Raw genomic sequence first — 25,294 nt, forward strand, 5'->3', positions numbered from 1 at the left:
GTTTTGCTGCAGTCAACACCAGTTACACTGTTTCCTGTATATGTCTTCATAGAGAAAAATGAGTCCATTGGATGGTGAGAAGGCCTTAATAGACTGGGAGCATTTATCTTATTATATTTGTCACATAATGACATTTATAATTTGACACAAATATATACACAGAAATTTTAGAAAGGTGATCACTTGTCCTTTATAACCAATAGAATCTGTAAGAGGTACTTTGTAGTGAGGGGAAAGAATGAAAGAATGTATGACAGTACAGCCAGGGATTAAGGATTGACCATTTTGAACCTGTAGCATTCAAGGTTGATTGCAAAAGCAAAATCTTCCTCTAATGGGCAAAACCATGTTGCACTGCAGATGGGGCAGATATAATGTACAGAGAAAGTTCAATTTGGGTGGGGTGTGTTCAAACTGAAATCGAAATTTCAGTGTTAAAATAAAGCAGCCAGTATTTACCCTGCACAGAAACAATATAACCAACCCAAATATAAATCTCTCTGCACATGTTACATCTGCCCTTCCTGCAGTGCACATGGTTTTGCCCATTAGAGGAAGATTTTGCTTTTGCAATCAACCTTGAATTAGGCACAGTGGGGCAGATGTATGAAAGTGCGCTGTGGTTTCTGCTGACCACAGCGCACTTAAAGCCTGCATTTAGCGCTTCCCTTCAATGTATGAACTGCGTGTTAACGCCATGTGCACTGACAGCCGCGTGGCCCCGCCGCTTATTGCTTCCCCGCAGTAGAGAATGGGAGACGAAGGGCAGAGGCAATGTATGATTGCCTCTGCTGTCACTTTTCGCCTCCTAAGGCCGCCAGTCCGGTTCGCCTCTCCCGACCAGGCGATGTGTGGCAGCAGGGATGTTTTTTTTTTTATTATTATTGTCATTTTGAGCCTAAAACTTTATTGATCGTGGACAAACACGTCCACACAGCCTAATCGCGCATGCACCTCCTGCCGCCAGCGGCGTGAGCAGGGTGAAGGGCAAAAGGGCGCATGCGCAGAAACACAGCAACAGCGATACCAGGCCAGCCGATGTGGAAGGTGCGCTATCGCGGGACAGGTAAGATAACGCCAGGCACATAACGTCCGTAACAACGTTTTTCATACATCACCCCCTTTGTTTTATACTGTATATGCTGCAATCAATAATCAAAAACAAAAGAACTGGGTTTCCAGGGAATCAGTTACAAAAACCTAAGAGTTTTTTGTAAATTTGATTGGAGCTAATAAAGTAGAAAATTGATCAGAAAATTACAATATTTGTTTATTCTAATAACTGTGAACATCAACATAAACAAATACATCTGCAGCTGATAGTTACAGAGCAAAATTGGTTTAACCCGAAATTACATGTGTTCTGTCAGGGGATCTGAGGGAACCAGTCCAAATCCATTTAAACTTTAGAACTCAATACAAAATCTGGAAGCTTATGTTCTCCTTGAGTTTCATATTTGAAAAGTATAGAACATCTCTAGGGCTATTTTTTATTCAAATAAAGTCCACTGGTCGTCTTGGAATAGAAAACAAAGAAGAAGGAAGTAAGATAAGAACAGCTTGATACAAATGCCTTGGGAGTAAACTAATTTTTAGAAAAATGAGTGTCTTAAACCACGGGAAGTTTGGGATAGAATATACAAACAAATCTGCAAATGCTTGTAGCAGAAACTGATGAAAAGTTAAGCTTCAGAGCTTAGATAGATCTTGAGGGATAAACATTTCCCAGTATTTGATGAACTCCTATTGTGAGATGAACTTGGTTTATGCGGAGCTGACTCTTGAGATGGGACTGAAGTGTTCAGAGCAGACTTTGTGAAACTTTTCTGTATCATATACTCCCTTATGTCTTTGAATGTTTACGAAAGATCCCATGATATTTGTAAAAAAAAAAAAAAACTATCCTCTGATTTTTGTGTATATTTTATTCTTTATTCAAATAGCCCGTAAACTGTAGATTTGAATTACGTTTAACAGGCAAAAGCGTCCTTGAATCTGCTCCCTTGTGTGGAAAGATGCCAAAGGTTGAGAAATTCTAATTTAGATCACTAAACCAACAGAGCTTTCTTTTTAAATTAGCCTGATCAGTCAGATTGATAATGGGGGAAGAATGACAGGAGCACTGACGTGCGCAGCACATTTTATTAGGGGGTGCACCATCGGGGGGGGTGTCTAGCACCGCCTTTTGGGCATGTCTAGCACCATCTATTGATGGTCAACACATATAAAATATCCACCTTTGTACCAATCCTAATAAAGCAGATACATTGTCAGATGTTGTGGTGTGCACCAAACAAATACCCCTGATGACACTCACTGCAATTACACTGCTCCTCCTCAGCCTGGTCTGGCTCCCCCTCTCCTTCCTCTGCAAGCTGCAGCAGCTTACTTACAAGTCATTCACTCACTGACACTGACAGTCGCAGACTAGTACTGCTGCTGCTGGAAAACCGAGTGATGTGTCAATGCTGCTGCCGACCGCCTGCCAGTATTGAATTTGTCTTTCTAAGAGGAATGCTGGCTGCATGCTGCTCCTCATCAGTGGCTGGCGTTGGCATAGCATAGAAGGAGAGAGGTGGGCGGCAGGGCTGGTTCTCTACCTTTATGCGCCCAGGGCAGGTAGTATGGGCGTGGCTTCATATTGTACAGGGGGCGTAACTGACCATGCCCCCTGTACAGTAGTAGCGCCGCTGAAATGCTGTGCGGTGCGCGATGGCGTCATCACGCACCGCACAGTAAAGGTCCTCTCCACAAAGGGAAACTAGACACTACGCGTCTAGTTCCCTGACGCCCTTCACAGCGGGACACAGCGGCAGCGGGACACAGCGGGGGGCTCCGCACTGCAGTAGCGGATCTTGCCATGGTGCGGCGCCCTTCGGATGGCGCCAGCGCCCTCCGGAAGGCGGCGCCCCGGGCAAAAGTCCTGCTTGCCCGTGGCAAGATCCGCTACTGGTGGGCGGGTGTGACGGGTGGGCGTGCGAGCAGCATGACGTAATCACGTCACATCACACTGTTTCTGTACATGGAGGTGGAGCTGGGAATTTGAAAGCCGGTGGTAGTGGCACCCTTGATTAACCCAGGCGTCCGGTTAGTTATGCAGTCCTGACAGGGGGGACAGTAATCAGCCTGCTCGGCGATCGCTGCATCAGGCATGTGAGATCGGGGTGCTGGACATTAGGGGGTACCTGTGCGCACCAGGCACCCCCCCTGCGCACACCTATGGACAGGAGGAAAGGTTAGTTACAGCAATAAGTCATCAGCAAAGACTGCGGTTTTAAATGTGTGTCTTGCTCTATTCCCTATAAACACGCGTCTAATAGAAGCATTTGGCTCTAGCTAAATGTTCCATTGCCAGATTACATAACAGAGTTGAAAAAGGTTTCATTATGTATGTGAATATAATCTTTGCTGTCTAGATTTGATAAATAGCTTCATAGATAACTTGATAGACTTGATAAATAACTCTGAACAGAGGGGGTGAAGACATAATTTTTTTTCTTTGAGTTGCAAATCCCAGTTTACAGAATCTGAGAGCCAATTTGTGTGTTCCTGTGCAAATTGGAGGCGTTTCATCCTGTTTACAGCAGATAGCAATGGCGTATGGACAGGCCTAATATGTGGTGTACTAGTCATTGAGGCGTCATCTGAATTGGTCCCTCATCAGGATAGCCATCATGTGGTACACTGTTGCCCATTTGTGAGGCTGAACTTGCCCACTCTCCGTTTTGCTCAAGCATCCAGTAGCCATTTACAACCACAGGCCTTGCGCTCAGACCCAGTTCTACTGGTCCACTCTGTGTACACTTTAATCACTGCCACTCTGGAACAATTCACAAGTGCAGCCATTTTGCTAATGCTCACAACGGTGCTGCGAGCGCCAACAATCATCTCATGTTCAAAGATAGACCAGGTTGTTTACCCATTATTTCATGAGTGATACGCTTCAGTAGTCTATGTGTATGTTTGCTTTTTGTTCTTACACAGTCAGACATCCTACATTAATACTATATGCAGAATAGCTACTTCGCACAAAATCGCCTGGTGATCATAATAATTTGGCCACGGAGTGTTCCCATACCAAATAATAAAGAAAAAACACAGTTTATCTGATATGTAAACACAGCTCCAGGAACCATTAACTTCAGTGAAACTTTTCTTCTAATGTCACTCAAAAACAAAGGTACAAAGTAATACCAGAAACAGTGGCGTCACTTGGGCCTGCACCCGGGTCTCACCCTTGGAAGGGGTGACACCAAAGTTCCGGCTCTTCTGCAGTGACAGGAGTGTGTGCTGTAGTGTGATATTCACCTGCAGAACTCTTATCACACTTGAATAGCCGGCACTGCACTCAGCCCAGTCTCCGGGGGCAGCCAGCATCTTCGGGGATGCTGGACATGCCCCCCGGAGTGAAGAAATGGAGATCCTTGTGAGGCCATGCCCCTTTTGTAAGGCCACACCCCCTTTTTGGGAGGCCACGCCAGAGGCGCAGGGGGTCGCAGTGCAGAGTGCGCACCGGGTGTCACCACACCTGGTGACACCTCTGACCAGAATCAAGAAGAAATTATGTGTACAAGGTAAAAAAAAAACAGTTTTGTACTTCTCTGAGTTTATAGAGGAACATAGACAAAAGGCCGTGGCCCACTGCATGTTGTCGTCATGGCACTGTATGTGGCATCACCAAAACTTCCTCAGGGGCACATGTTCAAACAGAGACTGACCCAGATTTATCAAGCATAAATCCCATTTACTTACAATCAATAAATCAACCTACAGTACATTGTAGGGGCTTTTTCGGTGGTGGGCATGGCATGGACACAGTGACTGGTCTGCAGCTATGATGCACTGTGTATTCTGACACCTTTCTATCATAGCCAGCATTAACTTTTTCAGCAAATTGTGCTACAGTATCTCTTCTGTGGATTTGGACCAAACAAGCTAGCTTTTGCCTCCACGTACAGTACTGAGTAAAAGTTTTAGGCAGGTGTGGAAAAAATGTTGAAAAGTAAGAATACTGTCAGAAATAGAAGTGTTAATAGTTTATTTTTATCAATTAACGAAAAGCAAAGTGAATGAACAGAAGAGAAATCTAAATCAAAACAACATTTGGTGTGACCACCTTTTGCCTTCAAAACAGCATAACTTCTTCTAGGTACACTTGCACACAGTTTTTGAAAGAACTCAGCAGGGAGGTTGTTCCAAACATCTTGGAGAACTAACCACACATCGTCTGTGGATGTAGGCTTGCTCAAATCCTTCTGTCTCTTTGTGTAATCCCAGACAAGCTTGATGATGTTGAGATCAGGGCTCTATAGGGACTATTTGATCACTCCCAGGACTCCTTGTTCTTTACGCTGAAGATAGTTCTTAATGACATTGGTTGTATGTTTGCGGTCGATGTCCTGCTGCAGAATAAATTTGGAGCCAATCAGATGCCTCCCTGATAGTATTGCATGATGGATAAGTACCTGCCTGTATTTCTCTGTATTGATGACAATCATTGTATAGGCTTGCTCACCGAATCCAGGACACGCTGATCAAGGGCCCTCATTCCGAGTTGATCGCTCGCTGCCGATTTTCGCAGCGCAGCGATCAGGTGAAAAAAATGGCATTTATGCGCATGGTACGCAGCGCGCATGCGCTAAGTACTTTCACACAAAACTTTGTAGTTTTACACTAGCTCGAGCGACGCTTTTCAGTCGCTCGAGTATTCGTTGTTTGACAGGAAGTGGGTGTTTCTGGGCGGCAACTTAGCGTTTTCAGGTAGTGTGCTAAAAAACGCAGGCGTGCCAGGTAAAAATGCAGGAGTGGCTGGGGAAACAGGGGAGTGGCAGGCCGAACGCAGGGCGTGTTTGTGACGTCAAACCAGGAACTAAACAGACTGCAGTGATTGCAAGCTAGGAGTAAGTATCGAGCCACTATCTTCCGGCTCTGTGAGGAGGACGGCGGCGCGGCTCCGGGACGAACGGCGAGGGTGAGACCTGTGTTCCGACTTTCTGGAGCTAGTGTCCAGTAGCCTAAGAAGCAGAGCCTATCATTTAAGTAGGTCTGCTTCTCTCCCCTCAGTCCCACGATGCAGGGAGCCTGTTGCCAGCAGTGCTCCCTGAAAATAAAAAACCTAACAAAAAGTCTTTTACAGAGAAACTCAGTAGAGCTCCCCTGCAGTGCACCCAGTCTCTTCTGGGCACAGGATCTAACTGAGGTCTGGAGGAGGGGCATAGAGGGAGGAGCCAATGCACACCCATTCTAAAGTCTTTAGAGTGCCCATGTCTCCTGTGGAGCCCGTCTATACCCCATGGTTCTTACGGAGTCCCCAGCATCCTCTAGGACGTAAGAGAAAACCCCTGGCTGCCGATAAGAATAACTTTGCTCCCTAAAAAGCAGTGAGGGCTCAGGGTTCCAGACATCCAGACATTTTAATTTTGACCTCCCTGCTCTCTTTCCTAATGTAAAAATCCCTCTTTTACCTCTATTCCCAGCGGCGTTGTTGTAATTCCTGGTGGTGGTTCTCCCTCTCTCTCTCTGGTAGTCTGCTCTCAGACACAATTAAAGCTTGGTTTACTATCAACAAGTGGTCAATTCTCCCTATGGGGTATATTCAATAACTGTCGGAAGCTGCCGTCTTGTCGGAAAGACGGCAGCTTCCGACATTTTTAGGTCGGAAGGGGTTCCGACCTATTCATTACGGCCCCATTTATTCCGACAAGTCGGGAAACCCGACTTGTCGGAATGCACGTTGATCGGCGGCTTCAGGCGCCGATGTGCGTGCATTGTCGGAAGCGGGGCCAAACCCGACAGGTTTTAGCCCCGTTTCCGACACTCTCAATCTGACTTTAAAAAAATTCGGATTGAGATAAGTGAGCTGAGAGCAGGAGACGGGGGAGCAGCGGGGAGAGCAGGGACCCAGCGGCAGCGTCCACCCGGCTCCAGCAAGGGAGGTCCCGCTTGCTGGAGCCGAGTGGACGCTGCCGTGAGCCTCCGCTGATGCAGCCGCTGCTACCCCTGTCTCCTCCTCTCCTCCCCACCCGCAGCTGCCATCGCCTCCTCCCGGCGCAGATGGCCCCACCTCCTCCCGGCGGGCTGCCATCTGTGGTCACCTCCTCCCGGCGGGCTGTCATCACATCCTCCCGGCGCGGCTGTCATCACATCCTCCCGGTGCCGCAGACAGCTCCCTCCCCCAGGCGCCGCTGACAGCAGCAGCAGGCCATGACAGCGGGAGCGGGCAAATCCGACAGTCGGATTTGGCCACTCTTTTGAATAGGGGTTGTCGGGTCCATTCCGACAACTACATGTCGGAATGGACCCGACTCTTATTGAATATACCCTATGTCCCACTATGGTGTAACCATTGCTATCCCTCCATTCTTAGACAATACGTACTGTCTTGCAACTGTGGATTTTTAAGGGCATCCAATTTGTTAAGGATGTTTTTGACCCTGGAGGCCATCTTCTCAACTTTCAACAACTACAAGGATGCTTTACCCTCCATATTTCATGTTTTTATATTTGTGACAGTTCGTCACTACATTGTCTCCTTTCAGCAACAGCATAATCTTCCTCAGACTACATGCATTGGGCGAAATACTTTTATCTGAATCTGTTGGTTTAAAATATGCTTTTTATATTTACTTGACACTGATGTGCCTTATTTATGGATGGACTCAGTGCAGGCATGGCACATAGAACTACCCAAGTCACTCAATTTTCATTCTGCCCTCCACCATATTGAAATCTGCTGCCCTTCAGGAAACTGATAGAGAGTTCTGACCAGAATGGACATTTCTTCTGCACACAGGAACATTTTGTAACAGCTAAAACTGGGGATTGAGCCAAATGCCACCAGTCCAGTGTCACCCTTGCTCATAATTTTTGCTCATGTAGGAAAATGGTGAGGTTCTAGAACAAACTCTTGATCTATCTTAATGTATGTTGTGGTCTTAACCTCTTTAAAAATGTTGCAGCTTGCTGACTTAGAATACGGATTCTTCCTTACCCTTTCTAACAGTAATCATTACAGTGATTAAACAGGCCATTTTAAAGCACTTGATCTCCTGCACAGCCCCTAGTTTTTGTTTATTAAAATCTATTTTATGGATATTCTCTATATTGAGAGGCAGATAGGCATTTTTCACATTGAGTTGGGCATCAAGAAATTTCATAAAAATGGAAGAATTAGGTTGAGTGTCTCCATGACCATATAACCTCACTCCGACAGGCAATCACATATTTTTGACACTGATAGAATAGTGAATGGCAAGGATGGACTGGGGCTCCAAAACTGCCCTTTCATTCTCTGTACGCCACCACCTCTCTGTATGCCAGGTGGTTGAGCAGAGTGCTGGGAAGCAGAGCTGCTTGGGCCAGCCCCTGTCTCTGTGTGCCAGGCAGCCGAGCAGAGCTACTTGACCAGGCTTTTAGGCTAGACCGACCCATCGGCCCTTCTGGCCTTTGACAGATGTGCCAGGTGGCCAGTCTAGCCCTGGTGGATGGTAACTCGTCCCTAGGAAATTTGAGTGGGGTTTACTCCATCGCTCCTAAGGTTTTCCTCTCAACGTCAGTATATGTCTGTTACTGACTCCTCCCACTGCGTAGTGGGTGGGTATCTTATTGCCAACACCAGCCTCCTACAGCAGTACCTGGAATCGTCCTACTTCTGGTTATGTGTTTAAACGCTGCTGCAGCACTTCCTGATTGGTGTTGGATCATTCCCACTGGTCCCTCATTATGGATCAGTCTGTACTGGGTAGTTGGCAAGTGGTTTCAGTTTGGAGACACTAGGTTCAATCCAGAACAGCTGGAGAACAGAGTAGCGTTTGGCGCTACTCTGGTAGTCAAAGGATACAGATAAGGGTGTTCTAAATTCCTGATTCAGAGATGGACGCAGTTCCTGTAGCATTTACGTCTTTGGACAAAATATGCTAATGCCGCAGGAGGCGTCTTGTGTGAATAGATACATCCTGGCAGCTTCTGAAATATGCTGCTGCATCAAAGACACAGCATTGAATCACTCTAGCCCCTTTCACATCTCCAATGCCAGATCCCACCCGGGAATTGGAAATGGGTCCTTCCTGGGTGGGACCCAGCATTGGACTCTAAGATCTGGCTTCCCAACCCAGCAATATTCTGGGTCGAGTTGCCATAGTGGTGGGGGGCGGAGCCAGCTTAGGGGGCGGCACTGGGAGATGAGCTCATCTCTGCGCCGCCTTTCCCGATGTAGTGAACCGGTCCCGGGTCGAATCGACCTGGCAACTCGTTCACACTGCCACTGACCCAGTATTCAACCCGGGAATAACCCTTCTTATAACCCAGGTTGAATTACCGGGTCAGGCGACCCAGGAATTCTCCATGGTCCCTTTCACATCACACAGTGACCCGTGTCGACCTGGCAATATACTGGGTCGATACTGGGTTATTTTTTGCGATATGAAAGGGGTATCTGTGTGGACATCAGCTATGTAAGTAACCCAGAGGTTACTCAGGATGGCTGGGGAATTCATGTTGTTGGGGCAAGGAGAAAATGAGGGGTGACATGCCTCCGTTTTGTAAAATGGTCGCTGCCTCATCCCCAGCCCAAAATAGCTTAGGGGTCACTGCGTGCGATGACGAGGACACGTTCTGCACTTACGAGGCACAGGTCCTGCGTGTACTAGGGTATGAAAAGGAGATAAAATCCCCAGTGGTATGCCAATCCCACTCTCCTGGAGCTATTATTAAACATATATATATATATATATATATATATATATATATATATAAATTATATAGATAAAACTATAAGTGTAAATAAACAGCAGCGTATGTTTTGAGACTTGGTTAGGGTCTCTAGCATAAACAAAATGAAAAAAATCTAAAAAACATCGCGCTATAGAATATGTAAATATAAATGTGTATATAGAAAAGTAAAAATTAAAGTTTGAAAAAATGGCTGTGGAGTTATCAGAAATGAGGTCGGGAGACTGTCTATATATAATATAATAAAATACCTTTTATTTTATACCAAATAATCCACAGAGTGGAATGTAAAAATAAAGCATATATAAGAAAGCATCAAGTAGTTAATATATATAGAACATTCCAGAGTACATAAATAACTGTTGTAACAGCTCTAATAGATATGCTACAATGTTATTGAATAGATACTTAAGTGTCCTTTTTAGAGACAATGTGCATCAATAGTTGCAATATCCTTTGCACGATCCACATAAGTATAGCTATTGGCTTTAAATGCCGGCGTCCCGGCCACGATGTGCGTGTGCACAGTACTACAAACATCTGTCCCTAAGGCAAGATGTCTATGCATTAATGTCTTTAAATAGACAAGTCCTTTGCTGATGGTGCTTGTGACAATCACAGCATACAGATGTCACATAATACAATCCTTCTGATATTCACAGGATACACTATCTCAAGGCTCACAGGCGCTCTTCTTATAGTAAGAGGACGCAATTGCATTTCTTCTTTAATATACTGTATATATTACTCAAACCAGTTTACCTTAACAACTTAACTGACAATTTTTTTCCAGAAACCACACAGAAATTGTCGGGTTTTTTTATGAGTGAATTAGGTGAAGAACATGTATCTTATCCAAAATGATTTTATTTAAAAAAAAAATATTTTTTATATTTGTAAAAAAAATTGCTTATTATTTTTCCAATCATCGGAACATGGGGAACATAGAAAACATTGTGAATTTGTTTTTAATAGCCCGGGCAGTATGGGTAGGGGGAGGGGGGTTAAATTTTAATTTCTCCAATGGCAACTATTGTCTGTAGCTGCCGGTGGGGGGTTCCTCTCGTGCCGAACAATCAGTGATCAGCAGCAAGGCAAACACTGGGGGAGGGTGCAGGAAGGCAGAGAATGGTCCAACCGAGAGTTGCAGCTGTGGGAACTTCCCTTCAGCTGCACACACTATCTGTCTGACTGGTCGTATCCTGTGCGACCAGGTCAGATAAAGCAATTGATGGTGTAGTCGCATCTGATGCGACCATTCCAGGCAAGTGGTTAAACAAAATTTAATTTAGCACTTCACTGTCTCTTTCCTTAACACCTGCTTAAAAAACTCCACAATAGAGGAAAACGCCCTGGAGTGCATTTTACAAGGTTTGGTAAACCTTTGCTAGGGCCCAGATAATTACCATATAACTTCCTATGTCACAAAAAAATAGGATTTTGGTACTTACCAGGTAAATCCTTTTCTTTGAATCCATAGTGGGCACTGGAGTACTCTTGGGATATGGACGGTTCCACAGGTACTAGGCACTGAATAGTTAAACTTTGACTATACCTCCCCTCCATATCCAGAGTACCTCAGTGTTTTTTTACTGAGCCGAACTGGAGCTATAGAGGTTGACAATGGAGAAATACATATAACCAAAAAACGGACAACAATAAAGTTGACACAAAACAAACCTGACAACAGTTGACACCAACCCGATAAATTTCTAATTTGAAACAGTCGGTAAGAGTGTGTTACCATAATATTCCCTGCATTTACCACAACCAGGTAACAACTGCTCTGGGTGGGCGTCCAGTGCCCCCTATGGATTCAAAGAAAAGGATTTATCTGGTAAGTACCAAAATCCTATTTTCTTTTTCATCCACTAGGGGTCACTGGAGTACTCTTGGGATGTACCAAAGTTTCCCCCGTGGGCGGGAGAGCTATTTGGCACCTGTAACACTAAACGGCCAAAGCTAGATGCTGATGCCGCAAAAGTATCAAACTTATAAAAGCGCACACACGTGTGCACTGACGACCATGTAGCCGCACGGCAAAGCTGTGTCGTAGAAGCTCCACGACCAGCTGCCCATGAAGTTCCCACAGAACGTGTGGAATGAGCTGTTACCGATGTAGGCGGCTGTAACCTAGCCTGAAGATAAGCCTGACGTATGGTCAGTTTTATCCATCTGGATAAGGTCTGCTTAGAGGCTGGCCAACCTCTCTTGGCAGCATCATAGAGAACAAACAACGTAACCGTCTTACGAACTGTAGACGTTCGGGATACATAAACGCATAAAGCGCGTACCACATCCAGAGTTTCAGAATGTCCTGTCAACACAGGAACTACTATTGGTTGGTTGATGTGAAAAGATGACACTACTTTTGGTAAGAAAGCGGGATTCGTCCGAAGTTCCGCTCTGTCATCATGAAACACCAAAAACGGTGGCTTGCATGACAAGGCACCCAAATCTGAAACCCGCCTTGCCGAAGCCAAGGCTAGGAGAAAAATCGTTTTCCAAGTGAGAAACTTAATATCCACTTCTTGTAAGGGTTCAATATATGAAGACTGTAAAAAATCTAACACCAGATTCAAGTCCCATGGCGCAGTAGGTGGAGTGAATGGAGGCTGTACTCTGAGGACACCCTGCATAAAGGTGTGTACCGACGGTAATAGAGCCAATCTTTTTGAAAGTAAATTGACAAAGCAGATATCTGCACCTTTAGAGTAGATAAACGTAGACTTCCATCTAACCCCATCTGTAGAAATAACAAAAGACGGGATAACTTGAAAGAAGATGTCGGAACCTTCCGAGCTTCACACCAACCTATATAGGCACGCCAAATTCTGTAATAATGAGCTGCCGTAACCGGCTTCCTAGCTCGTAATATGGTTGGAATGACTGATTCTGGAATGCCCTCTTTCCTTAAGAGGGCGGTCTCAACAGCCACCCCGTCAAACGCAGCCGCGCTAAATCGGGGTAAAGGAACGGCCCCTGTTGTAACAGGTCCGGACGTAGTGGGAGCGGCCAAGGATCGTCTGCGAGTAATCCGCGAAGATCCGAGAACCAAGCTCTCCGTGGCCAATGAGGCGCCACTAGTATGACTGTGACGGACTCTCTTTTGATCCATTTTAGCAATAGAGGGAGCAGCGGAAACGGTGGAAACAGATACACTAGACTGTATGGCCACCTGACTGTGAGAGCATCCACCGCCACTTCCTCTGGATCTCTCGTTCTGGACACATACTGGGGCGTTTGATGATTGTGGTGAGATGCCATCAGATCCACCTGCGGGCAACCCCACCTCTGGACCAGCATGTGAAACACTTCTGGATTTAATGCCCATTCTCCTGGATGAAAATCCCGACGACTGAGATAATCCGCCTCCCAGTTGTCCACTCCCGGAATGAACACTGCCGACAATATCACTTGGTGATATTCGGCCCAATTGAGGATTCAAGCTACTTCCAGCATTGCCATGCGGCTTCTCATTCCACCTTGTTTGTTGATGTATGCGACCGCCGTCGCATTGTCTGACTGCACCTGAACAGCCTGAGCCTGCAACATGTGCACTGCTTGTCGCAATGCATTGTAAATTGCCCGGAGTTCCAGGACATTTATAGACAGCAATCTTTCGTGATTCGCCCAGAGGCCCTGGAGCTGAAAATTTTGAACTACAGCTACCCAACCTCTGAGACTTGCGTCTGCCGTGAGAATTATCCAAATCCAGGTACCGAACCGTTTCCCTGCGGTTAGATTCTGTACTTTGAGCCACCAGAGTAGAGACACTCTGGTCCTTGGAGACAACCTTACCCTGTGGTGAATCTGTAAATGCGAGCCCGACCACTGTGCGAGCACATTCAGTTGAAAAGGACGTGAGTGAAGTCTTCTGAACTGAAGCACTTCGAAAGCCGCCACCATTGTGCCTAAAAGGCGAATGCACAAATGAACCGATACCGTGCGTGGCTTGAGCACTAATTGTACCAGATGACGAATGACCTGTACTTTCTGTTCGGGTAGGTAAATTCTTTGATCTACCGTATCGATAACCATACCTAGGAATTGAAGTCGTTGAGACGGAACTAGATGCGATTTCTTGAAGTTGACAATCCAACCGTGGTGAACCAGTACATTGTATGTCAGCAATGCCTGTTGAAGGAGGATTTGTTGAGACGGAGCTTTGATGAGCAAGTCGTCCAAGTACGGAACTATTATCACTCCTAGGGATCTGAGATGAGCTATCATCACAGACATCACCTTGGTAAATACCCGAGGCGCTGACGAGAGGCCAAACGGTAGAGCCTGAAACTGGTGATGGTTCTGTCGTATTGCAAACCGCAAAAACCTTTGATGAGGAGGCCAAATCGGAATGTGTAAGTACGCATCCTTGAGATCCAGCGCAATCATAAATTCCTGTGGCTCTAGACCTGCAATTACTGACCGCAGGGATTCCATCTTGAATCTGTAGTAAGTGACGTACTGATTGAGGCCCTTTAAGTTCAATATTGGCCTGACCGAGCCATCCAGCTTCGGTACCACAAACAGACTGGAGTAATAACCCTGACCCTGTTGGTGCACAGGGACCGGAACCAAAACTGCTGCGTCCAGCAGAGACTGAATGGCAGTCTGCAGAACCGCCCTCTTGCCGTCCGACAGAGGCAGTCCTGTCCTGAAAAACCGCATTGGCGGGAGACAGTCGAACTCTATTTTGTAACCTGTTAAAACTAAATTGCGGATCCACCCATCTGTGGACGTCTGAAGCCACGCCAACTGGAATGACTGAAGACGTGCTCCCACGATAGGAGATCCGAGATGGGCTGGGAGCCCGTCGTGCCACTGGCTTACCGCTGACTTTAGTATCCTGACGAGTGGTATTGGTTCGTTGGAAACCACGTCCCCGACCTCGTCTACCTGGTGTGGCGGTTCCCCTGCCATGCCCGCGAAAGGACTGAGGTGTAAAGGATTTGAACGCCGGTCCAGAATACCTTTTTCTAGGTACTGTTGGAGGAAATGGTAAGAAAACCGACTTTCCTCCCGTGGCCTCAGAAATCCATTTGTCCAATTCAGGACCGAATAACTTCTTGCCCTCGTAAGGTAACGCTTCTATTCCTTTTTTGACCTCTGTCTCCGCTCGCCAAGAACGTAGCCAGAGCGCCCACCGAGTTGCGACTAGCGACGATGAAAGGCGAGAAGTAAGCTGACAGACGTCAGTAGAAGCTGTACATAAATAGTCAGCCGCTTCCCAGATTTGATCAGCGAGAAGTATAAGATGATCATCAGTTAAGGCAGATCTGAGTTCTGTTATCCATACCATTAGAGCCTTAGTTACCCAGATGCCACTCAACCCAGGTCTTAGCAGCACTCCTGCTGCTGTATACATGGACTTCAGCATAACCTCTATTTTACGATCCGAAGGGTCCTTGAGTGTAGTTGCAGCTGGTACTGGTATGGTTAATTTCTTTGTAAGTTTCGACACAGATGAATCCACCAACGGCGGATTCTCCCATGTAGCTGTCACAGACTCTGGAAACGGATAACTAGACCTAAATCTGTGAGGTACAGAAAACCGTTTATCCGGATTCTTCCTTGTTTCTAGTAACATTTTATTAAGAGATTCTGAAACAGGGAAACATATTGGAGTTCTCTGTCGTTTAGTAAAAACGACCTCATCATTTGTCAGAGGCTCCTCAGTTTCTGTAAAATTCAGAGACTGATGCACCGCTCTGATGAGATTATCAATGCCCGGGCTGTCAAAATTGTCACCCTCTGACTGCTGGTCTACTTCGCCCTCATCCACATCTTGTACAGTGAGGTCTGGCGAAGAATCATCAGACAGTAACATAGCAGAAACCGGTAGTTTATAAGAAAAATGAAACTTACCCCCCTCAGTCAAAGAGGATCTGGACCTTTGGTAAGGCTGAGGCCCCTCTGGTAGTTCTAGCGGTCTCACCCTAGATTCAGATCTTGCCGCCTCTCGCTCCTGCCGAGAGGCGGCCAACTCTGATTGCAATCCAGCTAAGACATCTGCTAATATAGCCCATAGTGGGTCCGGGGTTGAAATTAAATTTGAAACCGGAGCAGAAATTGTATTTGTTTCTGAATTTACAAAACATACTGTTAGGATCTCCTGCTCTGTGCTGACACGTCGCCATGGCAACCGGGAGGCAAGTGTTAGCGAAGTAACCTGAGCGCAGCTGATACTCCGTTCCGGGTTTTTACTGTGTAGTGGTTACAGGCTCTGTGCACGGCAGGGAATCCGGCGCTGGTTTTGTGCTCACAGTCTGTGAGGTCTGAGTGGGGCGTGGACAGCACCTGCTATATAAACCATCCTCTCAGGCTAGGCAAATGCTGCTGAATCTTTGTTTGTTAGTCAGTTCCAGAGAGTTAGATAGTACTGTGTGACTTTGTATTTACTTGTTGCTTACTGCGAATAGGCCTTGGGATTCGGTACTTCATTCTGCCAATCCGGACCTAGCAGTAAGACTGGAGTCAGTTGTTTGACCTGCTGGGGTTCTTTTGCTATTCTGTGAACCCAGCAGGTTTGCGGCTGTACTCTCAGACCTGCTTGCTTAATCCTCCCTCATTTGCAGGGCATCCAGGTGTCAGTTTAGTGGCAGTAAGCTGAACCTGTGCCCTGCAAGTGGGGGTTAGGATTGTGGATACTCTCCTTGTGTCTATATTTCTATCTCTGACCAAGGAGTTTATTCCCACACCCGTTGGTAACCCTTTGGGGTTTTTTCTGTTGCTCTTAGCAACATAATTTCAGGTGCTCCACATGTTAAATCACTACACATCGCTTCATTGTCCGCTCTATTCCATCTGAGCATTCCTGACACTAGGGAGACACCCAATTCCTGAGCCTTTGGGCTTCTCCGTTCACTTTGTGTTTATTAGTTATTCCATCACCTCCTGTGTATGTTATACTGTCTGTGAGTTCGTTTGCTTCGCTTCCCTCTCTGTTCATACACCGGTATACTCCTGTTAGCACTGGTGTGCGTAACATATTCAGCAGCCCTACTCCTGTTGAAATTTTGTGGGAATATGGAGCATACCCCTCAAAATACTTTGCAACAGGTGGTCGATCAGGTGCAGGTCCTGACTCGACAATTTAATGAGATGTCCATTAAAATGAACACCCCGCAGGCCGCTAGCGGAGCTCCCGCAGCAGCAGCGGCAAGTTCAGGGGTTAAGGGGCCGAAAGTAAATCTCCCGGATCGTTTTTCTGGAGATCGCTCACAGTTCTTTTGTTTCAAGGAGAGCTGTAAGCTATATTTCAGGCTTAGGCCCCAGTCTTCTGGGTCGGAGATTCAGCGGGTGGGCATGGTGATTTCCTTGCTACAAGGAGACCCACAGGTCTGGGCATATGGGTTACAGCCTGACTGTCCGTCGCTTAAAAGTGTTGATGCTTTTTTTACGGCACTGGGCATTTTGTATGATGACCCTGACAAGATGGCTTCAGCCGAGGCTCAGATTACGGTTCTTAAGCAAGGGCGACGGCCAGCTGAGGTTTATAGTACGGAGTTTCGGAGGTTGGCTCATGATACCCAGTGGAATGACCCAGCCCTGAGAAACCAGTACCGAAGGGGCCTTTCTGACCAGATAAAGGACCAACTGGTACAATATCCCTAGCCTGATAGCTTAGATCAGTTATCCATCCGGGTGGATAGACGGCTGAGAGAGCGTAGGCTTGAAAGGGAGACCGCAGTTTCCTTTTTTCCCAAGGGAACCTCAGACTCTGAGGAATATTCCGAGGAGCCTATGCAGATTGGGGCTACCCGCCTCTCCTCGCGTGAGAAGACGCGGAGGAGACAGCAGGGTTTGTGTTTGTACTGTGGGAATAAAGGTCATGTTGTAGTACAGTGGTTCCCAAACTTTTTTGAATCACGGCGCCCTAGAGTATCAGAATTTTTATCACGGCACCCCTAGTCCAAAAGTTTCTAATTGGGAAATGTATAAAAAATATGAAATTAAGTAAATTATGTTTATATGTCATACTTAGGTTCAGTTATGTGGTGAGGGACAAGATTTGCATCTGTTTGTACACATATTTTATGACTGGCAGCCACAAGTACTAGTTTTTCCTATTACATAGATAATAAATATTTTGAATTGGTCCTGGACCACCAACCCGAGGCACCCCTGCAAGTGTCCCGCGGCACCCCAGGGTGCCACGGCACACAGTTTGGGAACCACTGTTGTAGTATCATGCCCAGAAAAACCGGAAAACTTCAGGGCCTGAGGGTGATGGGAAATATCCTGTCAGGCAGAAGTCAGAATTTCCTAAAAAGACTTTTCTCATTCCGGTGACTTTGGAGATCCTCGGTCAAACTGTCAAGACTGAGGCCTTTGTTGACAGTGGGGCCGATGGGGTTTTCATGGACCGTCAATTCGCCCTGGAACACTCTGTTCCCTCAGTACCTTTGGCATCAGAGATTGAGATATGTGGGTTAAACGGGGAACCATTGTCCCAGGGTAAAATTACCTCCTGCACCAGCCAAATTCCTTTGTTTATTGGAGCCACACACTCTGAAAAATTGTCTTTTTATGTGACTGTCTGTTCTTTTGCCCCATTGGTTTTGGGGTTACCCTGGTTAAGGGCCCATAACCCTCAATTTGACTGGGTCTCTGGGGAGATTCTTAGTTGGGGTAGTGATTGTTTCAGGAGTTGCTTGAGCCTTCCAGTCAGGCTCTCGCAGCTAAGTTAGCCAGGATTGCCAGGATGTTATGCAGATTTTGCGGATGTGTTCTCCAAAAAAGTTGCGGAGGTACTACCTCCCCATCGCCCCTATGACTGTGCCATTGATTTGTTGCCGGATGCTAAGCTTCCCAAGAGCAGGTTGTACTCCCTGTCACGTCCTGAGACTCAGGCTATGGCAGAGTACATTCAGGAGAACTTGGCTAAGGGATTTATCAGACCCTCACAGTCCCCAGTTGGGTCGGGGTTCTTTTTCGTGGGTAAAAAGGACGGTTCGTTGCGACCCTGCATCGACTTCAGGGAATTGAACCGTATCACGATTTCTCTATCGTCCTAGTGGATGCTGGGGTTCCTGAAAGGACCATGGGGAATAGCGGCTCCGCAGGAGACAGGGCACAAAAAAGTAAAGCTTTAGGATCAGGTGGTGTGCACTGGCTCCTCCCCCTATGACCCTCCTCCAAGCCAGTTAGATTTTTGTGCCCGGCCGAGAAGGGTGCAATCTAGGTGGCTCTCCTAAAGAGCTGCTTAGGAAAGTTTAGCTTAGGTTTTTTATTTTACAGTGAGTCCTGCTGGCAACAGGATCACTGCAACGAGGGACTTAGGGGAGAAGAAGTGAACTCACCTGCGTGCAGGATGGATTGGCTTCTTGGCTACTGGACATCAGCTCCAGAGGGACGATCACAGGTACAGCCTGGATGGTCACCGGAGCCTTGCCGCCGGCCCCCTTGCAGATGCTGAAGTAAGAAGAGGTCCAGAATCGGCGGCAGAAGACTCCTCAGTCTTCTAAAGGTAGCGCACAGCACTGCAGCTGTGCGCCATTTTCCTCTCAGCACACTTCACACGGCAGTCACTGAGGGTGCAGGGCGCTGGGAGGGGGGCGCCCTGGGAGGCAAATGAATACCTATTTTGGCTAAAAATACCTCACATATAGCCTCCGGAGGCTATATGGAGATATTTAACCCCTGCCAGAATCCGTTAAGAGCGGGAGACGAGGCCGCCGAAAAAGGGGCGGGGCCTATCTCCTCAGCACACAGCGCCATTTTCCCTCACAGAAAGGCTGGAGGGAAGGCTCCCAGGCTCTCCCCTGCACTGCACTACAGAAACAGGGTTAAAACAGAGAGGGGGGGCACAAATTTGGCGATATGCTTATATATATATTAAGATGCTATAAGGGAAAACACTTATATAAGGTTGTCCCTATATAATTATAGCGTTTTTGGTGTGTGCTGGCAAACTCTCCCTCTGTCTCTCCAAAGGGCTAGTGGGTCCTGTCCTCTATCAGAGCATTCCCTGTGTGTGTGCTGTGTGTCGGTACGTGTGTGTCGACAGGTAGGAGGACGATGTTGGTGAGGAGGCGGAGCAATTGCCTGTAATGGTGATGTCACTCTCTAGGGAGTCGACACCGGAATGGATGGCTTATTTAGGAAATTACGTGATAATGTCAACACGCTGCAAGGTCGGTTGACGACATGAGACGGCCGACAAACAATTAGTACGGTCCAGACGTCTCAAAAACACCGTCAAGGGTTTTAAAACGCCCGTTTACTTTAGTCGGTCGACACAGACACAGACAGGGACACTGAATCCAGTGTCGACGGTGAATAAACAAACGTATTCCTTATTAGGGCCACACGTTAAAGGCAATGAAGGAGGTGTTACGTATTTCTGATACTACAAGTACCACAAAAGAGGGTATTATGTGGGATGTGAAAAAACTACCATAGTTTTTCCTGAATCAGATAAATTAAATAAAGTGTGTGATGATGCGTGGGTTCCCCCCGATAGAAAATTATGGGCGGTATACCCTTTCCCGCCAGAAGTTAGGGCGCGTTGGGAAACACCCCTTAAGGTGGATAAGGCGCTCACACGCTTATCAAAACAAGTGGCGGTACCGTCTATATATAGGGCCGTCCTCAAGGACCAGCTGACAAGGCTGGAAAATATAATAAAAAGTATATACACACATACTGGTGTTATACTGCGGCCAGCGATCGCCTCAGCCTGGATGTGCAGAGCTAGGGTGGCTTGGTCGGATTCCCTGACTAAAAATATTGATACCCTTGACAGGGACAGTATTTTATTGACTATAGAGCATTTCTATATATGCGAGATGCACAGAGGGATATTTGCACTCTGGCATCATGAATAAACGCGATGTCCATAACTGCCAGAAGATGTTATGGACACGACAGTGGTCAGGTGATGCAGATTCCAAACGGCACAGTATGGCCGTATAAAGGAAGAGGACTTGTTTGGGGTCGGTCCATCGGACCTGGTAGTCACGGCAACTGCTGGAAAATCCACCGTTTTTTACCCTAAGTCACATCTCTGCAGAAAAAGACACCGTCTTTTCAGCCTCAGTCCTCTCGTCCCTATAAGATCATATCTGCCCAGGGATAGAGGAAAGGGAAGAAGACTGCAGCAGGCAGCCTATTCCCAGGAACAGAAGCGTTTCACCGCGTCTGACAAGTTCTCAGCATGGCGCTGAGACCGTACAGGACCCCTGGATCCTACAAGTAGTATCCCGGGGGTACAGATGGGAATGTCGAGACGTTTCCCCTTCGCAGGCTCCTGAAGTCTGCTTTACCAAGTCTCCCTCCGACAAGGAGGTAGTATGGGAAAAAATTCACAAGCTGTATTCCCAGCAGGTGACAATTAAATTACCCCTCCTACTACAGAAAAGGGGTATTATTCCACACTATATTGTGGTACTGAAGCCAGAAGGCTAGGTGAGACTTATTCTAAAAAAATTTTTTTGAACACTTACAAAGGTTCAAATTAAGATGAAGTCACTCAGAGCAGTGATAACGAACCAGGAAGAAGGGGACTATATAGTGTCCCGGGACATCAGGGATGCTTACCTCTATGTCCCAAATTTGCCCTTCTCACTAAGGGTACCTCAGGTTCGTGGTGCAGAACTGTCACTATCAGTTTCAGACGCTGCCGTTTGGATTGTCCACGGCACCCCGGGGTCTTTACCAAGGTAATGGCCGAATTGATGATTCTTCTTCGAAGAAAAGGCGTCTAAATTATCCCTTACTTGGACGATCTCCTGATAGGGGCATAGTCCAGGGAACAGTTGGAGGTCGGAGTAGCACTATCTCGGATACTGCTACAATCAGCACGGGTGGATTCTAAATATTCCAAAATCGCAGCTGATCCCGACGACACGTCTGCTGTGCCTAGGGATGATTCTGGACACAGTCCAGAAAAAGGTGTTTCTCCCGGAAGAGAAAGCCAGGGAGTTATCCGAGCAAGTCAGGAACCTCCTAAAAACAGTGCATCATTGCACAAGGGTCCTGGTAAAAATGGTGGCTTCCTACGAAGCAATTCCATTCGGCAGATTTCACGTAAGAACTTTTCAGTGGGATCTGCTGGACAAATGGTCCGGATCGCATCTTCAGATGCATCAGCGGATAACCCAATATCCAAGGACAAGGGTGTCTCTCCTGTGGTGGTTATAGAGTGCTCATCTTCTAGAGGGCCGCAGATTCGGCATTCAGGATTGGATGCTGGTAACCACGGAGCCCAGCCTGAGAGGCTGGGGAGCAGTCACACAAGGGAAAAATTTCCAGGGAGTGTGATCAAGTATGGAGACTTTTCTCCACATAAATATACTGGAGCTAAGGGTAAATTTATAATGCTCTAAGCTTAACAAGACCTCTGCTTCAAGGTCAGCCGGTATTGATCCAGTGGGAAAAACATCACGGCAGTCGCCCACGTAAACAGACAGGGCGACACAAGAAGCAGGAGGGCAATGGCAGAAACTGCAAGGACTTTTCGCTGGGCGGAAAATCATGTGATAACACTGTCAGCAGTTTTTCATCCCGGGAATGGAAACTGGGAAGCAGACTTCCTCAGCACGACCTCCACCCGGGAGAGTGGAAACTTCATTGAGAAGTTTTTTCCACATGATTGTAAACCGTTGGGAAATACCAAAGGTGGACATGATGGCGTCCCGTCTGAACAAAAAACGGGACAGGTATTGCGCCAGGTCAAGAGACCCTCAGGCAATAGATGTGGACGTTCTGGTAACACCGTGGGTGTACCAGTCGGTGTATGTGTTCCCTCCTCTGCTTCTCATACCTAAGGTGCTGAGAATTATAAGACGTAGAGGAGTAAGAACTATACTCATGGCTCCGGATTGGCCAAGGAGGACTTGGTACCCGGAACTTCAAGAGATGCTTACAGAGGTCTTATGGCCTCTGCCGCTAAGAAGGGACTTGCTTCAGCAAGTACCATGTCTGTTCCAAGACTTACCGCAGCTGCGTTTGTCGGCATGGAGATGGAAAGCCGGATCCTAAGGGAAAAAAGGCATTCCGGATGAGGTCATTCCTACCCTGGTCAAAGCCAGAAAGGAGGTGACCGCACAACATTATCACCACGTGTGGCGAAAATATGTTGCGTGGTGTGAGGCCAGGAAGGCCCCACAAAGAAATTTCAACTCGGTCGTTTCCTGCATTTCCTGCAAGCAGGAGTGTCTATGGGCCTCAAATTGGGGTCCATTAAGGTTCAAATTCGGCCCTGTAAATTTTCTTCCAGAAAGAATTGGCTTCAGTTCCTGAAGTCCAGAAGTTTGTCAAGGGAGTATTGCATATACAAAACCCTTTTTTGTGCCTCCAGTGGCACTGTGGGATCTCAACGTAGTTCTGGGATTCCTCAAATCACATTGGTTTAAAACCAGTCAAATATGTGGATTTGAAGCATCTCACATAAAAAGTGACCATGCTCTTGGCCCTGGCCTGGACCAGGCGAGTGTCAAATTGGTGGTTTTTTCTCAAAAAAGCCCATATCTGTTTGTCCATTCGGACAGGGCAGAGCTGCGGACTCGTCCCCAGTTCTCTCCCTAAGGTGGTGTCAGTGTTTCACCTGAACCAGCTTATTGTGGTGCCTTGCACCTACTAGGGACTTGGAGGACTCCAAGTTGCTAGAAGTTGTCAGGGCCCTGAAAATATGTTCCAGGACAGCTGGAGTCAGAAAATCTGACTCGCTGTTTATACTGTATGCACCCAACAAGTTGGGTGCGCCTGCTTCTAAGCAGTCGATTGCTCGTTGGATTTGTAACACAATTCAACTTGCACATTCTGAGGCAGGCCTGCCACAGTCTAAATCGGTTAAGGCCCATTCCACAAGGAAGGTGGGCTCATCTTGGGCGGCTGCCCGAGAGGTCTCGGCATTACAACTCTGCCGAGCAGCTACGTGGTCAGGGGAGAACACGTTTGTAAATTTCTACAAATTTGATATCCTGGCAAAAGAGGACCTGGAGTTCTCTCATTCGGTGCTGCAGAGTCATCCGCACTCTCCCGCCCGTTTGGGAGCTTTGGTATAATCCCCATGGTCCTTTCAGGAACCCCAGCATCCACTAGGACGATAGAGAAAATAAGAATTTACTTACCGATAATTCTATTTCTCGGAGTCCGTAGTGGATGCTGGGCGCCCATCCCAAGTGCGGATTATCTGCAATACTTGTACATAGTTACAAAAATCGGGTTATTATTGTTGTGAGCCATCTTTTCAGAGGCTCCGCTGTTATCATACTGTTAACTGGGTTTAGATCACAAGTTGTACGGTGTGATTGGTGTGGCTGGTATGAGTCTTACCCGGGATTCAAAATTCCTCCCTTATTGTGTACGCTCGTCCGGGCACAGTACCTAACTGGCTTGGAGGAGGGTCATAGGGGGAGGAGCCAGTGCACACCACCTGATCCTAAAGCTTTACTTTTTTGTGCCCTGTCCCCTGCGGAGCCGCTATTCCCCATGGTCCTTTCAGGAACCCCAGCATCCACTACGGACTCCGAGAAATAGAATTATCGGTAAGTAAATTCTTATTTAAAAACTCGTACCCACTGCCTCTCATTTCGGTTTTGTTTGACCAGCTTCGTACTGCCACCATTTTTTCTAAGATTGACCTACGCGGTGCTTACAATCTAATCCGAATAAGAGAGGGGGATGAATGGAAGACTGCCTTTAATACCCACTCAGGGCATTATGAATATTTGGTGATGCCTTTTGGGCTCTCTAATGCCCCGGCAGTCTTCCAGGAATTCATGAACGATGTGCTCAGGGAATATTTGGATAGATTCTTAGTTGTTTATCTAGATGACATCCTAATCTTCTCTCATTCCCTGGAGGAACATCGGAAGCATGTACGCTTAGTCCTCCAGAAACTCAGAGACCACCAGCTTGGGGCGAAGCTGGAGAAGTGCGAGTTTGAAGTCCAGCAAATCGCATTTCTAGGGTATATTATCTCCTCAGAAGGTTTCCAAATGGAGGGTTCTAAGGTACAGGCAGTCCTGGATTGGGTGCAGCCCACTAGTTTGAAGGCGCTTCAGCGTTTTCTGGGCTTTGCGAATTTTTATAGACGGTTTATCGCTGGATTTTCGTCTATAGTGGCCCCCTTGGTGGCACTCACTAAGAAAGGGGCGGATGTTGCTCACTGGTCTTGTGAGGCCAAAGCGGCCTTTGCCCGTCTCAAAAGGGCATTTGTCTCGGCCAAGGTGCTGCGACACCCAGATCCAGAGCGTCCTTTTGTGGTAGAAGTGGATGCCTCTGAGATAGGTATTGGGGCAGTGCTCTCTCAGATGGGGGTGTCTGATAATCGCCTTCATCCCTGTGCTTACTTTTCCCGTAAATTTTCGTCTGCCGAGATGAATTATGATGTGGGTAACCGGGAATTGTTGGCTATAAAGGATGCACTCGGGGAGTGGAGACACTGGCTTGAGGGGGCTAAGTTTGTGGTCTCAATTCTCACCGACCATAAGAATCTGGCATATTTAGAGTCAGCGAAGCGGCTCAATGCCAGGCAAGCACGATGGACTTTGTTTTTTGCTCGCTTTAATTTTTTGATAACATATCGCCCTGGGTCAAAAAACATCAAGGCTGA

Source organism: Pseudophryne corroboree, chromosome 1, assembly GCF_028390025.1.
Source record: "Pseudophryne corroboree isolate aPseCor3 chromosome 1, aPseCor3.hap2, whole genome shotgun sequence".
In the NCBI taxonomy this organism is placed as follows: domain Eukaryota; kingdom Metazoa; phylum Chordata; class Amphibia; order Anura; family Myobatrachidae; genus Pseudophryne; species Pseudophryne corroboree.